This window comes from Chiloscyllium plagiosum, chromosome 22 (genome assembly GCF_004010195.1).
Source record: "Chiloscyllium plagiosum isolate BGI_BamShark_2017 chromosome 22, ASM401019v2, whole genome shotgun sequence".
NCBI lineage: Eukaryota > Metazoa > Chordata > Chondrichthyes > Orectolobiformes > Hemiscylliidae > Chiloscyllium > Chiloscyllium plagiosum.
This window is the reverse complement of record NC_057731.1, coordinates 13,139,623-13,144,066: the sequence shown is the minus strand read 5'-3', so window position 1 is coordinate 13,144,066 and position 4,444 is coordinate 13,139,623.

The following is a 4,444-nucleotide window of genomic DNA, read 5'->3' as shown; positions in this document are numbered from 1 at the left end:
CTAGATGGTAGAGATTGGTGAGTTTGGAAGGTGCTGTCGGAGGAACTATTGTGAATGCAGCTTTTCATTGAAATTAATAGTTTGGGAATTGTGGCCGGAGCAACAAGATTGCTAAAGAAAGTCGGTGATTTTTAAATTCTTCTGCCTTGTTTATTTTGAAAAGATATTTGAGAAGAGCGATGTTCTAAATTGGTTCCCTCTCCCTATGAATAACTCTAACCTGACTCTGCTGACTTTTTTATTTACACTTTTGTACATGTTACTGCTCTCTGCAATCACATCTCACTCATACAGATTATTCTGTCCTTTCCCCATAGTCTCTTGCATAGCCCTGATGCTGTCCTGCTCCATCACAATGTACAGCATCATCCTGTTATCAAATCCATTCTCGTTCTGCTATTATTGATAGAATGCAGTTGATAACAACCAGCAATATCGCAGACCCATGTTACATGGGAAAACCTGAAAGAAGCAGAACGATGTTGAACATAGGAGGCTCCCACCGTCAAAAAGCCTGAATATTATTTTGATATTTTAACACAGCCGCTGAACTCATTTAGGTGTAAATTTATATAGACTTCTAAAAATAAGTAAATAACAACATAAGGGACAATTGGGACTACTTGGCAAATGTGACATGCTGAGGTTCAGTTACCAGGCTAGAGAAGATAAAGTCTAGGTTTAATTAAATGTTTTATTAGCAAATCTGTCCACCTTAGCATCTGTGTTCTTAGCCCACTCAGATCGTGGGCATATTTTTGTCTCATATTTTGGCACTGCAATATTTAATATTGTTTACAGCAATTTGGATAATGGGTTTCCCAGGTGAAATCTATGCTATGTTCTCATTAAAGCTTATTTACAATGATAAAGAAAATAAGAGCAGGAGAAGGCCAGTTGATTGTCCAACTCAGTACCCTGTTCCTGCTTTCATCCCACACCGTTTGATCCCTTTAGCCCTAAGAACCATATCCAAATGCCTTTTTAAAAACCCTCAATGTTTTGCCCTCAAGTGCATTCTGTGACAATGAATTCCACACTCACAATTCTCTAGGTGAATACATTTCTCCTCATCTCAGTCCTAAATGGTTGCTGAGTTTCTGCAGCATTTTTGTTATTTATTTTTCTCACTGATTTCCAGTGCCAGTGTCTATAGAAAAGATTTTGCTGCTTCTTGCACAAGCTGCTCCATGTTTACCGAATTGAAATGTTAATCAGTGATGACAACAGGCCATCTATATTTGGATATCTGTTTAACTCGCTGTGATCCAGACACACTAGAATTCAATGGGGGTGAGTTTAGGCCGAGCCTGGAAATGGGGGTGAAGCTGCCCACTCTGTTGTTAGAATACTGAATGGACTCACAAACTCTTAACCTTTGCCTGTGCCTGTGTTTTTGTTTTTACTGTTGTTTACCTATTATTTACTATCTATGCTCCTTAAATCTGTGATCTGCCTGTTTTGCTCACACGTGACAATAAATTCAATTCAATTCAATTGAAACTCAAGGATGTAGCTTAATTACATTAAGATTAATATGAGAACATTCGACACCCATTAGGAGAGTGCACATTTGGAAGGAAGGGCAGAACTTGACAGTTCCTTGCTGTTGGGTATGAAGCTCCGTGCAGCCCTTACAATACAGCAAACTCATCCTGTGCCTAACCTGTCTCTTATTTGATGAACAATGCCAGAGGAATTGGATGGTGTGCCTATACTTGGGCCTACTGAGGCTTTTAACTGGTCACTTCATGGCTTGATCCCACTTGTTTAGCTGCAAAAGCTGGTATCAGGTAAGGGGTGGCCATACCTCCTTTGAGGATCACCGGTCATCCAGATCCCACCATAGCCTATATTTGCCTTTAGTCTGGAACCTCCTCTTCTTTGGAGACTGTTTGTAGTTCTCTGCAGGGATCTGCCAGCCAATCATCTGTCAGCATATTACCTAGCATTGTCAGACTTAGGGACTTGTGACTGGAGAGGAAGTTGGTCAATGAGGAGGGAAATGTAATCATTGGTCTCGTAATGACATTGACATATTTAAAAAGTAATCTCGAATGAGGTAGCTTGAGGAGCTGGAATCCAAATTTGAAAGCAAAACCTTAAAAAATAGCATCCTCTGCATGATATCTGAGTCACAGTCAGGAATCAAGAGTCGAGGGTTAAATACATGACTGTGAGAGTGATATGGGGGGCTGGTGCTTCAATACAAAGGACAGGAAGTGGTAGAAGTGTCACTAGACTAGGAATCCACAGATGTTTCCCTTCAACATGGATTCACAGACTTTAAATTAAATTCATAAATCTGGAATAGAAAGCATCTCAGTAATAGTGACAATAACAACTATCACCAATTATCATAAACCCCAATTGGGTTCGCTCCTCCTGAAATCTGCTGGTCCTCTCCTGACTCCAGAGACACAGCAAAGTGGGGACTCCTCGTGTCCCTCTGACGGGGCTGATGACCCACCCAACTCAAGAGTAATTAGAGATGGGCAACAAGAGCTGCTCTTGGCAGCAACATTCATGTAGCATGAAAGATTAAAAGCCTGGAGTTAATGGGATCTCTTCAGGCAAAAGAGGGAGATATTCTGGCAGATTGGTTCCAGCATTATCGGCCCAAATCCAGTAGTTGGGTGTGATGTTCAGAGCTTTAAAAAAAATAGGGCACATGATGGGGAGGGCTGAAGTAAGGATACCTTTACAAACCTAAAGACAAGTGTCAATGCTGATGAAGAGAGTATTAATTTGGATCAAATCTAGCCAGCTGTGAAAGAGTTTTAATTTTTTTTTAATTGACTTGCTTAGAGATGTTATTACACACCTCTGGAACAGGTGGGACTTGAACCCAGGTCTCCTGGCTTGTAGGTAAGGACACTACCACTGCACCACCAGAATGAAGTGAGCTTAACCAAAGTAAAGAGCAATTATTAATGATTAATGCCCAATCACAGAAAATTATCGGAAAAATAAAGTTATAGGCACTATCCCTGAATGTACAAGACATGCCTAACAAGGTAGGTAAATGAATGGCTAAAATGGAGATACATGCTTTTACCTAGCAACGGTTGAGGGGAATGCTGATCATAAAAGGGGAATGCTGATCATAAAAGCTGAAATAAAGACAGCAGTGGGAAAGGAGCTTGACCTGAAAATCTGGAAGTAGATTCATTACAGGTGAAGATAATGACAAAGGCCAAGAAATCTTGGTTTATGGGTCCCCATTAGGAATGGTAGTGTTGAGCAGAACAAGTGAGAGTAGCATGTAATCAGGGTAGTAGAATAATGATAGGGGACTTTAACCTTCAGTGAGACTAGGCAAAACAAGTTAGCAGGATTGGTTTGCATTTATCTAATACAGTTGAAGTAGTTTTCTGTAAGAATGTATTTTCAAACTACTAGGAACAGGCTATTTTAGATCTAGTAAACAGAGTTAATTAATAACATCAGATTTAAGGATCTGTGCATAGATTGGTTGTAATTTGGAGAATTTCAAGTTGAGTTTGGGAATGTTGTGGCTCAGTATGAAACTGTTTTCTGAAAATTTAACAAAGTCAATCAGTTAAAATTAAACAAAGTTAGAGTGTTGGTGAGGGAGAGATTAGGGAATTAGGTTGGCAGGCACGGCAGATTGTTGACTCTATGTTACAGCACTGACTCTCTCTGTGCGGGGCCCCTCCCTGGCATAGCCACTGCTGAACAAATGTCTATCAGCTTACATTCACACACAGATCGAAACAAGCATTAGAGAGATTCAGTGCCTACGCAAACATATTCAAAAGCAGATCCATGCAAATTAATGTCATCAACATTCCTGTGCACATTTTTGTTTACACCAAAGTGTTCTTCCCCCGTGCCTCCATTTTGCCCTCAATGAGCTTGCTATATTCTCTCCCTCCCACCAAACCTCAGTTCACTTCCTGGGTTGAGGCAGTCTGCTCTGATGTGAAACACCTTGGCCTTGAAGGTTTGGAGGGCTGACGCGGGTGGGGTGTGGAGATGTCTTGTATCTAGATGTCCCACACACACCAGGTGTCCTCTTGCTAGAGGCAAGCTGCCCCTCCTCTCCTTGAATGCCCATGGGGGGGGGAGAAAGTGTCAGGTAGAGTGGAAGTGGAGTGCCCCAAGTGGAAACTGGCGAAAGATCTGTGTGTGGTCCATCGCTAGCTGGGTGCCTCCTGGCATTGCCATGTCTCTTTGTGAGGATGGATGGCACAGGAGTGGGGCTCAAGGACCCCATGCCCCTGTCACCATGCCTTCAGTCCTGAGGAGGTGTTTGTGTGTGTGCGTGTGAGAGAGAATGTGTGTGTGTGTGAGAGAGAGAGAGTGTATGTGTGTGAGAGAGTGTGTATGTGTGAGAGAGAGTGTGTATGTGTGAGAGAGAGTGTGTGTGTGAGAGAGTGTGTGTGAGAGTGTGTGTGAGAAAGAGAGTGTGTGTATGTGA